General features: G+C 34.1%; 1 protein-coding gene across 1 annotated transcript in view; it reads right to left on the bottom strand.

Moving 5' to 3' along the window:
* Nucleotides 1-13,777, bottom strand: part of LOC145269211 (uncharacterized) — a 113,949-nt gene that overhangs the window by 3,842 nt on the left and 96,330 nt on the right. The gene's annotated exons all lie outside the window — the stretch shown is intronic.

Genomic DNA, 13,777 nt, shown 5'->3' with positions numbered 1-13,777 from the left:
TATTGCTGCAAATCTTAAGCTAAGATTTTTACAGTAATAGCATTTATTTCAATGTCTCCAAATGTATTTTTAAATGAAAATACAACACGTTTAAAAACAAGTTGTTTTTCTCAAATGTGTGTTCATCAACATATGTTCTCCAGCTTGTGTTTCATTTTGGTAAGTTAATTCATCTATATTCTTTAATAGGAAAGATGTGATAGGCTCAGTTCTGAAAAATAGCATATTTTTCATGTTAATTTCATGAGTTTATTGTCTACTGTTTCTCTTACCTGTGAATAAAAATAAAATTATGAAAAAAAATGTATATATAAAAATAACTGATATTCATTAAATCAAGTCAATAACTAAGTCAGATAATTTTTAGTGTTTATTAAACGGTTTAATATTTAAAAAGGTAAAAAGGTATAATCGTAAAATTTCAAATGATTTTCTTGCTCGCTAATCAAACGGCATCAAACAGAACTTTAGTTCAATATTGTCACTTTAAAACGAGCAACGTCATAATCAACACATCCATCCAATGATTCTAATTTATATATTATTTTGTTGTCTGCTTCCTTAGGTAATTTTTATCATAAATTGTTAATAATTAGATGCAGTCAAAACTCATTCAGCTTTGTCGCACACATTTTTTAATATATTTCTCATTCCGTAGAATTTCTAGTTTTCCTAATTAAAGCATAATTACTTCAATCATGCAAACAATTATAATTGTTAAAATATTGTAACCTGTTATTTGTATTCTTGTAAAATATCAATTTCATACTTCATAAAAATGATATACAAACATGATTTCATTGGGATTTTCTCTTTTTTACCTCAGATTTAATCCTGGCACAAACTTTACATTCCTGCCATCATGTTGGTCATTTACAAAATGAGAGTGTTGAGATTGAACGTTGCTCACATTAATTTGTACAAAAAATGTGATGTAGAATCTGTATATTCATTTCATCGATAAATAAAAGGCAAGAAAAAAGAGGAATAAATCGCCAACATTTACATGACTTACCATGTTCATAACAAATCTTGATTGTGTTTTGTTTATACTCATAAACGCATTCCATGGTGGTTGTTTATGTGAAAGACAAAAACACAAAAAATATGAAGAAAACCAAATGTAATCTAATCGAAAATTAAAGAAGAAAAACGACCAAACGAGAAGGCAAATAACTATAACATCTAGTGGAATCCCTCCTTGCCTGATAAATATGCTTGTAACTTAATACTCGCATAAGACATTTATTTTGGTCTTTTTACTCTTGACATAGGGACTAATAGGGTCCAGTACGAAAGATTTTCTTTTATTAATTCTATTTCATCAAGGAGATGTGTTCATTGCTATATTGATCCCAACGATACAGTATCTTGCTAATACACTGCAAGCAACAGAAAGGGAGACTATAGAGATCTGTAAACTAGATATATCTGTTGAGAAGCTCTCTTTTGGACATCTTGAGAACAGTACAATGCTATCGCTGCAATAAGTATGGGCACATATCTCATAACTGTTTGGGAAATGACGTTGGGAGCAAGGTACTATCGCCATCTTTGCCCCTTGCCAACCAATAAACACAGGATTACCGGTCATTGGCGTAAAAATTGACGATGTGCAGTGTTCAGCACTCATAGACACGGGGTGTTCCCGGTCTATAGTTAGTGCATATTACTGTCAGATGTGGTGGGAGCAACTAGTTGGTATTATGACGATCAATGGTTTATCCTGAGCATGTTGTGGTGAAGGGACGATTACGATCTGTACTGAGAAGGGTGACACAGCCAAAGTTTATGTTCTGGTGATGCAAGAAAAAACCCTTGGCTATGACATGTTGATTGGAATTGATGCAATACAAGCACTAGGAGGCGTCATAATCACAGCGACTGGAGGTGTAATGCTTGGAGAAGGAAAAGAAGTCTGTGCAGCCATGTCTACAAGAAAAGGACTTCTGTGTTACGTTTGACGACAAGGAAAAGGCATGGACTGCAAAGTGGAAATGGACTATGAGCCAGGCACCAGATCGGCTGTGCAACACCATTCCAGAGTATGCAGTTTCCACAAAGAATAGGGCCGCATATGAAGAAGAACTTTAGATGTGGATTGATAACGGATGGTTAATACCATACCCACAGGAACGTCTGGGACCACCAAAAGGATTAATTTCGCTCATGGCTGTTGAACAACCTACTAAAGACAAAATTTGGCCTGTAATGGATGTAACGCATTATGAGGGCAGGCATTTTTTGACCTTGACAGATTGTGGTCCGACACGTTTCACGATATGGCACATGTTTACACGACAGGATGCATCTAGCATTATACGACAGTTGAGAGCTGTTTTTTTTAAACGTGGTGCCCCGCTGGAAATTCTGACTGATAACACCACTACATTTCGATTTCAAGAATTTAAGAAATTTACGCAGGAATGGGGGATTAGAATGCGTTACCCGTGTGCATATATTCGAGAAGGTAACGGTATAGCGGAGCGGTGTCACCGCACCATTAAAAAAATTGCAGCCAGGACACAGTGTTCTATTCAAGAAGCTGTATACTGGTATAATGTGACAGCAAAAGACGATGCAACACCAGAAACTGCACCAGCTAATGGGATTTACCGCTATGAACAGCGTATAATACGAATTGATGTCACACCATCAGTGGTTAGCATTGTCAATACACGATATCAAGTGGGAGACCGTGTTTGGGTAAAACCCCCAAATGCTGGGTGCACTGTAAAATTTTGCAGAGGAAAAATAGACAAAATCATACGTCCTCAGACCATGTTGATCAATGGTGTACCACGTCATGTAAAAGATATCCACCCCTGTTATACCTCTTCTGATTTTGAGGATAATGAGGAAGATCACATACAGTTCAGGGATGATCCTGATCGCCTACTGCCTCTACAGGTGAGCATAGAAACACTACCTACAGAACCAGATGAGGGAATGGTGGAACATACTAGTGGCAATAGTGATGAGGACGATGGACATGAGGAAGTAATACTACCAGTTTCTCATCAAAGTACCTGAGAAAGACGAATACTGCCCACCCGCCGTGATTGTGAAACACCGCCTATAGCACCACGAGAGGGAATGATGAAACATACTTAGGAAGATGGAACCGAGGAAGTGATGCCTCCGATTCTTCAAAGGACTACCCGACAAAGACGGATACTGCCCCCTTGCCCTGATTGTGAAACACCGCATAGGGAACCACAAGAGGGGATAATGGAACAGACTGGTGGCAATAACGGTGGTAATGAGGAAGATGGCAATGAGGAAGTGCTTCCCCCGATTCTTCGAAGAAGTACCTGACAAGACGACTGCCCCCTGCCCTGTGTGTAACAATGAGATCAGGGGGGGGGTAGGGAAACGTGCGACTTACCTAATTAGCATGTGTGCATAATTCAATGGGTCGGTCGTGGAATGAAATGAATGAAGAAGAAAGAAACAAAAATGGCTGCCTTATCTCTTTATATGCCTGCAATGTGACCACCCGATATGTAAATGAGATGCTCCTGGTTGGAGATAAAAGAGGGTTGATTTTTGAGAGGGTCGTTCATTTTGAAGTTGGATTTCAAAGCAATAAGTTGAATTAGCAGAAGTACGTTGGGAGTTGAGAGAAGGTGCATTACGTGTACAGAAGTTGGAAGTTTGGACAAAAGTGTTGTTAACCTTACTCAGGAAATTATTGGTGTGACGGGCAGAAGAAACAAAACTCTCAAGTTATTGAGTTATAAGTGCTTATGAGCAGCGATAAATAATTCTCCTAAGTTATTGAGGCCCATTTCATTGCTATCTATGGTTCACTAAAGACTGTGGCTTTATCTAAAAGGCAAAGAAGATAAAATAGTTTAGAAGGAAACATTTTAAGATGTGGTATTCTCCAATGAATAATCATAGGCTCTTCACTGTCTTGGCAAGTACAAAGGAGTTAAGTGTAGTAATTAGGTTTCGTGGAGTTAACAAGGATCCTTCAAGTCACATCTACTAAAAAAAATGTTTGCTTCAGATATATTATAGTTTTACTAGCTGATAATCTTAAATTGCCCAGAGATAAAAGGGAAAGTATTCTGGATCAAACTGAAGATAGGTCCCTCAATGCTGTTCCAAACACAGTATAGATCATCAGTATATTTTTCCACACATCCCTCTTCCAATAGATTGCTGAATACTCGGCATATCAGCCCCATGAGAGCTGTCTCTGATCTTAGCATGCCCATTGCACACCTGGTTTAGACACAGATTCCTCTCAAAGGGGGTTACAATGCCACAATAATCCATGAATTCTTTATCAAGAAGATTTGATATAAAACGTTAGTGGGTCAGTTTTACTAATCTATTGCTATTGGCCTATTTCTTCAATATTCAACATGGAAGCCGGCTGAGGATTCAAAGAGTGACCAACACTACAAAATTAGTGACAAGATAGTTGCATCCACTAAAGTTGCTGAGTATGAAAGAGAGGCTATTGTTGCTGAAATGAATGTGGGTATTACCTGACAGAGATGCTGTGATCTCTGTATCTCTTGTGGTTAACTAGTAATGTATGCAAACTGCTCTCTTCCGCACATACTCCTTGTAATTATATGCTGTGACCAAGGTTTGTTCGATAATGTTGTGACATAATCGTTTAGCTATAGAAAAATACACCCAAAATTTGCTGAAGTAAAAATTAATGGTGATCAACCCTATTTGGTCAGATATTGAACTATGGGTCTATTCTAAATCCAAAATGGTATAAATTTAAATCATTTTTATTTACTTTTTATATACATTGTGGGTCGATTGAATTTCTCACATACCATGGGTGACAAGCTGCAATTGTTTTACTGAGAAATTGATGTCAAGGAGTTGTGTCAAGAATGACCCCAAGCTGAAACATGTTCTGTTACCGTGAGAATCGGGGAATTTCACCGCAATAGTGAATGCATCTGTTTGATTGGGATAGACCAACGTTTGAGGGCCAGAGATGAAATGGAATATCTGATTGGTTTTTGATGACAGATTTCGCCAAAACCACCCCATTTGCATTAGTATTAATGGTGCAACTCAGCCAAAAATCATGAGAACAGAAAAAAGAATGAGAGAATGAGTCATAGGCTCGAAGCATCTAATTGGGACACCCTTCCTAGGATAGTTAAGCTCGTCAGAATATTCAGGCAGAGTAACTAATCTATGTCAAAGCCAAATAATGATTTGTGTGCCCAAGAGAAAGTTTTCTTTTGCTAATATATTTTTTGTTTGAAAAAAGAGTATACTCCTTTCCTAAACTGCTGTAATTGTTATCAAGGGATGGACAGTATGTGAGGTTATTCCTTTATGCATCAAAGGAAGCTATAGTCTCATTTTTCCAGGGACCACACATTTGACGGTGCACATAGATATGCTGTGAAACATTTTGTCACATTTGAATGAAGTTGTACCAGTACTCACCAGTTAAGAAAAGTTAAGTCAATAGTGTAGTCGGCCAATTCTTTAGTAACATTTCCATAACAATCATTAAATTCATACTAGTTGACTTAATCACTACTTACTGGTATAGGGCGCCGATATACACAGGTTATATCCTTATTTATTTATTTTTTACATAGCCATAGGGTTTAATCGTGTATTTTTTATTGAAACTTTTCATGATGGAGTTTTGGGATTTGTGGATTGGGTCGACAAACTTGCTTGAAGCAGGGAGGAGAGGGAAAGTACGGGAGAAATAGAAATGCAGAAATATTTAATAGCATATATTTTAAAAATACTTTAGAAGTAGCATATATGAATATATTGCACCAAGCAAGTAAATAAAGATATATTACATGAAACCGTTTCACACACACAAAAAAAAAACGAGAGTTATTAAAGGTAAGAAAATTTCATCACTCATCGATCTGTTAAGTTATTTTTTAGACTTTGAAATATTTTTAAAAACTTATCTGATGCATTTCTATTTGACGAAATAAAAATAGGTAAAAAACAAAACAAAAAAAAACACGAGCAGACTATAAGGCCAAATAACCCTGTCACACTCATCGTTTTCTCCTCTTGGACGATAAATATTCTCGTAACATAATACTAGCACTGTTTTCATCTGCCATTTTCATCTGTGCCATTTTTACTGAACACCTATAAAAAAATATTTTTCTATATTGCGATGCACGACGGCCTCATTTTACATATCCATAAAACTTGAGTTTTTTTTTTATTTAAAAATAAAACTACTTGATCAATAACGTGATTTTTGGAACATGACATCATAGTTTCGTGAAAGGTGTATACATCATAAAGATTTTTCCGTATTCCTGTATTATTATTGTTATTATTATTATTATTATTATTATTATTATTATTGGTTGAACTTGTACCGAAAAATATTCATACATTCAAAAACAAAGTCTTAAAATCCAGTAAGAGTAAGAAAAAATAAGCCATAAGTTGGAGAGAAAATGGGGGGGGGGGAGGTTGTTGTTTATTTTCCAGAGCTGAGAAATATAACTGAAAATAAATATTAATACATAAAATAATTGTAAAATTAAAATACAGACGCTTTTGGTGATCCATAATTTAGAATTCGTTCAAATGCGTTTTTAATTTTTACTCTGCAAAAATGTCTAAATTCCATTTAAACATATTTTTTATATAATAGAATATTATTTTTAGATTTCAAATAATAAAAGTCAATATAAGATAATATTATGTCATTTTTACATTATAAATTAAAATATTCGGTAAAACTATACAAACACCGTGACAGCGAATTAACCCAATCCCTAACCCTAACCCTAACCCCTAACCCTAACCCTAACCCTAAACCTAACCCTAACCCTAACCCTAACCCTAAACCCTAACCCTAACCCTAACCCTAATCCTAACCCTAACCCTAACGCTGTCACGGTGTTTGTATAATAATACCAAATATTCAAATTAATAAATAAGATGATTTTTTTCGATAAATTTGTTATCAATTCTTTTTACATTACAAAAAACATCGTAAAAGTAAAAAAAAAATTACTTACTTTTTCTTCCTGCTTTTTCTTCTTTTCAATGATTTGATTTATTTGATCTAAAGAAAGAAATTAATTTTCAATAAATAAAATAAAAAATAATACATTTCTGGTTAAGCAATTTTCGTTGAAACAAGTCAAATATCGACCAAATTGAAAACAGCTCCTCTCTGAAAACAAAGGTATTTTTCGTACAAAATTATCTCCCTTGATTGTCGCTCTTCTATTTATCTATTTATTGTTTTGGTCATTGGTCATTGGCCATTGGTCTGTAAAAAATATAAATATTTTAATCTTTTTCATAGTATAGAATAAAATATAAAAAATCGTGCAAATCGAAAATTCAAACGAATAAAAAATATATATAGAAAAAAATGTTTGTGATGTACGTATCCGTCGCGGAACGATAGGTAACACCTCCAAAATTCACCACAGAAATTACCCACTCCCACCCACCCACCGCAATATATAATTGTATCATTTAAAAGAAAGGCAACATAAACTAGAAATAATTTTTTAAATATCGTATGAAAATAACGAAATTGCGAGACGAAAATCTTGTTTACATAATTGACGCTTACATTTACATACTTGGCCTTTTGGTTAAGATCAAAGTGTAGTATCTGTTCTTCAGATGCTGCAAGCTATGACTAGCTATGACTAGCAAAGACCAGATGTGGGGGCAACCCCACATGCCTGACCATTAACCAGCTCCCATTTCCCACCTCTCGGGAGCTGGTCCCCTTTTTCCCTTCCCCCTCCCTTCACTCCTCACATTAAAAATCGGCCTTGTGCCTAATTTGCTCGGTGGGGGAGCAAATAAATACCATCTGTTCTTCAGATGCTGCAGTTGCTGCACTTCTATTTCTTGTTCTCTTTCGGTGGAGGAGAAATCCTTCACGACTGAGACAATTTTTATTTTTGTACCTTTTCTCCACGTTAAAAAACGACCCTGGTGTCTAACTCTGTCCCGTGGGGAGGCATAGTAAATAGGTACATAATTGACGCTTTAAAATAATATTCCTATATAATAAGAATTCCGAACGTGAAAACATACCTGTGTTTAATAAATCTAACAAAAATCAACTGATGGTCAGATTTTCGTGAAATTTTCGATACTTATCCATTTTGGAATGAAATTACGTATAAAATGCAGTTGCGGTGAGGAGGAAATATTTTTTAGTGTATGTTCCCCACCCCACTCCTATTTATGTTTTCGAAATTTGAACAAAATATATTTTAAATATCATCAAAATTTCTATTTATTATAAAACACAAGGCATTTTTTTAGTTTACCGACCCCTCGGCATTCACCTTTAATTTGTCGACTTTTATATGTTTTCGGGTACGTTGAGAACAAATATCGCGTTCATTATTTGCGCAAACAAGTAGCTATCCATATTTAAAGACATTCATTCAGTATCCAACGTAATCACTATTGTTTTTGCTGGTGGCCAGCTTGTTTCCCTATTTAGGAAAAACGCCACAAAGAACCAAACGTAGCCAAAAGGGCCAAAATATGACCCAAAAAACATTTTTTGGCGTCAAGGCCGAAATGAGTTCCCCCCCCCCCCGCCGCTCACGTTTCCGGAAATTTTTCCGTTTCCCGATATCGAAACGGACAATCTTTTTTTTTTTTTTTTTCACTTTCTTATTAAACTGCGCACATGCGCGTAGTCACTTGACGTTTCACAAGGTGCATGAATACATGGCGGACATTTTAAATGACAAATATTTTTCATAAAATAAAAAGTTTTCACCTCATTTAGTAGTAAAATATTACTGTCAGTAAGTTTCCACGAGCGGTTTACAAAAGCATATTTTAACAACATATCATGCAAACCGTAAATTTGCGATGGATTTAATCATCAGATTTGTGGCCAGTAACATCGAATATCCTTAAAAACAAAAAAAACAAATTAGTGGTCAGTGTTCTGTTTTAGTGAAAAGTAATATTTATCTTTTAATTTATTTTAATAAATATTATTCTAAATACTGTTTTTAATTTGTGGTATTTTCTTTAAGTTCTTTCCTTTTGCTCAAAATTTCTTGGAATTTGCCCCTTCTCTCCTCTAATAAACCCTTTTTTTTCGTCAACGCCGGTGGTGGGGATGAGGAGATTCCAGTTACATATTTAGCCTTTTGGGCGTTTTTCGTTATTGGAAAACAAGATGGCCGCCATTATAAATGATAGAGATTGCGTCGGATACTGAATGTCTTCAAATACGAATAACTGCGTGTTCGCGAAAAAAATAAATGCGATATTCGTCCTCAGCGTACCGAAAAACTTTTCAAAGTTGACAAATTAAAAGTGAATGCCGAGGGGTCGGTAAACTAAACAATTACCAAACATAAGGGTTCAAATTCGTAAAAAATATTTATTTTTAAAAAATTTAAATACACGTATTGAACAAAAACTGGTAATCTCCAAAAATACCGTTAGGGCTTACAACATGACCGCCAGAAGAGTCACGTGATCCGGATCACGTGACTCTTCTGGCGGCCATGTTGTAAGCCCTAACGGTATTTTTGGAGATTACCCAAAAACTTACATTAAAGTTGTAATTAAAAAATGATATAAATTTAATACATTATGTTTTTTTTAAATAGCGTTTTTTTTTTAAACTTAATATATACTATTATCAGTTGAATTACTAAGAAAAAGAAACTTCCTAAAAATTAATTACTTTTTAAAAGATTAAAACGATTAAAATTCCATTATTTAAAAATGTTCGGTTATAACATAGATTTTTACTTAATTGTGTTTAAATTTCTGTTTAAATATTAAGTTTTAATATAAATATGACTTTTTCCACTATTTTATTGCCAGATTAAAACCGATTAAAAATATTATTGCACAAATAGCAAACATATTGTAGGTCACTACCATATCTAGTTTGTATATTCTTACAAAATAAAAGTATGGAAACCTATAATTAACCAAATGAACAGTTTAGTAAAACCGTATTTCATATTTAATATACAAATGTTTATAATATTATTAATCGTTAAACTGTGTAAATCTTAAAATCCAACAAAATTATAACAAAGATTAATTATTAATTGCAATCGTTTGGCAGACCCTACGGAACCAACATGCTATATATATATATATATATATATATATATATATATATATATATATATATATATATATATATATATATATATATATATTACACAGTGATCACCACTTATCAAGGCCCGGAAGCCACTCAGGAACGAACATGCTATATATATTTTTTTTTACACAGTGATCACCACTTATCAAGGCCTGGAAGCCACTCAGGACCGAACATGCTATATATATATATATATATATATTTTTTACACAGTGATCACCACTTATCAAGGCCCGGAAGCCACTTAGGAACGAACATGCTATATTTTTATTTTTTTTACACAGTGATCACCACTTATCAAGGCCCGGAAGCCACTCAGGAACGAACATGCTATATTCCAAGTCACATGTAAATTGATCAAGTTGTTCTATACTGTACTGAGAAAATTCAAAATATGAGGAAACAAGAACGGTGTGCCGCCATATTTAATAAAGGGAGACACCTCAATTTGAACTACCGACAATTTAAAACTAAGATTCAGAAAATCTATATTCAGTAGTGTAGCTAAAGAGGTTAAGGTGTGAACGGAGGGGGCGGTCCCCCTGGATTACAGCAAAAGAGGGGTGACAAAATTTCAACTCCTCCCACCACAAAAATTTTTTTCAGTCAATCAAAGGTGCGACAATTGTCGAAAATAGAAAATATTTCTCATATATTATGTAATTTTTAACTTTTTCATTAAAAAAAGAAAGAATTATATCTTTTTCATTAAAAAAAGAAAGAATTATATATATATATATATATATATATATATATATATATATAGTGTATCACAAAAGTAAGCACACGCCTCACATTTCTTCAAATATTTAAGTATATCTCTTCATGGGACAACACTGTAATTATGATTTTTGGGAGACGATGAAAAGTACTCTACAAATTGGTGTGCATGACTGTCACCCCAGTAGGAAGCCTCTTCTTAAGGCAATACACAGGCAACCCCGTAAACCGTTTGCTGAAGACATGTCAACAAAGCCCATAGATTACTGGAATCATCTTATGGTCTAATAAGACGAAATTTAATTAAATTGGCTCTGACCACCTAAAGTATATGTGGCGGCGACAAGGTGAGGAGTACAAAGATAAGTATGTCATGTCTACAGTCAAGCATGATGGTGGGAATGTCGTGGTCTGGGGCTGCATGAGTGCTGCAGGTATGGAGCGTTAGATTTCATTGAAGGAAACATGTACTGTCAAATACTGCAGCAGAGCATGATCCCCTCCCTCCATAAACTGGGTCGCAGAACAGTGTTTCAGCACGACAATGCCCCAAAAAACAGCTAAGACAACCACTGCTTAACTGAAGAGGCTGAGGGTAAAGGTGATGAACTGACAGAGCATGTCTCCAGACTTGAACCCAATAGAACATCTTTGGGGCATCCTCAAGCAGAAGGCGGAGGTGCACAAAGTCTTAAACATCCGCCAGCTCCATGGTGTCGTAATTGAAGAGTGGAAGAGCATTTCAGTGACTACATGTGAAGCTTTGGTAAAGTAAAGTAAAAGCAGTTTTGGATAATGATGGTGGCCACACAAATATTGAGAGTTGACATGTTGTATGATTGACAACTTTTCGTAAGAGGTGTACGCACTTTTATTGCCAGTGATTTACCTTTTAATGGCTATATTTTGAGGGGAAAATGATTTTACTCTGTAAAATATGCTGCAGGCATATTTTACAGAGTAAATCCGTCCGTCTGTTTCTCTCTCTCTCTCTCTCTCTCTCTCTCTCTCTCTCTCTCTCTCTCTCTATATATATATATATATATATATATATATATATATATATATATATATATTTGAGATTTAAAAAAAAAATCACTCGACCGCCGCCGAGTGTGAGGGAAAATGTACTCGCCCCAAAATATTTTTACTCGTCCGACTTTATGTCTAAATAATTTTACGACAATTCAATTATATTTTTTTTTCTTTATTCTTCATAAAAATATCAACAAACTATTCTTCCGATACCCAAATTATGTCGTAAAATTTCATACAAAAATTAAAATATCTAGCCTAAACCGTAGGTGTTGAAAAAAAGTGTTACGAAATCTCCGGGTATTCATGACTGTGGACTGAAATCTCCTGATACGAGATATTCGTGGCCCGAAATCTCTAACGTTAAAAAAAATACCATTTAGCTGAAATTAACTAGATTTCTTAGAAAATCGGCATGGTTTAATATTTTTTTAATTTAAACGGTCAATTTTTCTTTGTAATTTATGGAAAAAACTTTGATATAGAACAGAAATTGGTCTCTTTTGTTTCTATTAAAACAAAGAATGATCCTCAGAACAACATTCTAAAATTTAGATTATTATTTTAAAATTGGGTATCGATGATTTTTTGAAAGTTGCGCAAAAAAGAGCATGCAAATATCTGAATTTATATAACTGAGAAAAATATGATTACTTACTTGTTGTATAATTTAATTTTCGGTGTGTGCTTAACGGAACTATGCGTTTTTTCCTCTTTCAAATGTTCGTCTTTACTTTTGTAAGCATGAAGTGTATGTAGTTGTAGCGTTGAAGAATTTTTTTTCCAAACAAATTTCAAAATCAGAGAGCTAAATAAAGGCGACCTTTTGACTACACGCCGAATGTGTAAATTTGATCGTTTGTTGACATTTAGCGTGACCATTCTTTTTTTTTTATACGATATTCCTACAGTCTCACAGGTAGAGATGAAAGAATTCACAAATGATGAGACATAGGTCATTCTAAGTCACCGCATATTTGAGGGTCGTAAAATAAATGAGTTTTTCCCGTTTCTTTATTTAAAGAAAGTTTATCGACTGGCGGGCGTGTGATTTACGACTTTTAGTCGCCCCAAGAAATTTTCAATCGACTGTGGCGACCGGTCGTGTAAAGTCCCAAAGGCTATATATATATATATATGTATATATATATATATATATATATATATATATATATATATATATATAAATTACTAACTAGCTCTACCTACGTATTGAGCACTTTTGAAGCAAATACTTAAAGTTTACGCATAAATCTATACTTTCATATATTAAATTTATGCGAATAAATGAAGTAGTTATATATATATATATATATATATATATATATGTATATATATATATATATATATAGAGAGAGAGAGATAGAGAAATATATATATATATATATATATATATATATATATAGTGAATGAATGACAAAAATTTATATTCCAAAATTCATGATGTTGACCATCTTATAATTTATTTTGGTAATTCAGGTATTATGCCCTTAACTCCTTGGAAGAAATAGCAACAATCAATCCGTCAAAAGGAACAGAAGTACCCCTCGTTCACTGGGTTCAAAAAGAGCCTTCAAAAAGTGGACCCTGATGTATGCTTGCAATAATGATATAATGTAGGAATGTAAATTATGAAAATATGATGAAAAGAAAAATATATTTTTGTTGTCCTTCTTAGCTGAGAGTGACCAACAAAATACAAATCTTTAGAAAAGAAGAAAAAACTTACATTCTATTTTAAGAATTTGTCAATTGTGAAGAGATTTTAAAACCATGTAAAACAATATAATATTTGTCAACACTTTGTTCATTAATAAATCTTTGAAATGAAAATGAAATCGGTCCTCTTATTTCAGTCGAAGGAGTCTCAAAACCAAAACATTCATGGCGACGAGGTTGCAC

This window comes from Euprymna scolopes, chromosome 45 (genome assembly GCF_053919585.1).
Source record: "Euprymna scolopes isolate OS-2025 chromosome 45, ASM5391958v1, whole genome shotgun sequence".
Lineage (NCBI taxonomy): Eukaryota > Metazoa > Mollusca > Cephalopoda > Sepiida > Sepiolidae > Euprymna > Euprymna scolopes.
Note: the sequence above shows the minus strand (reverse complement) of the source record. Positions and strands in the feature narration are given on the sequence as shown.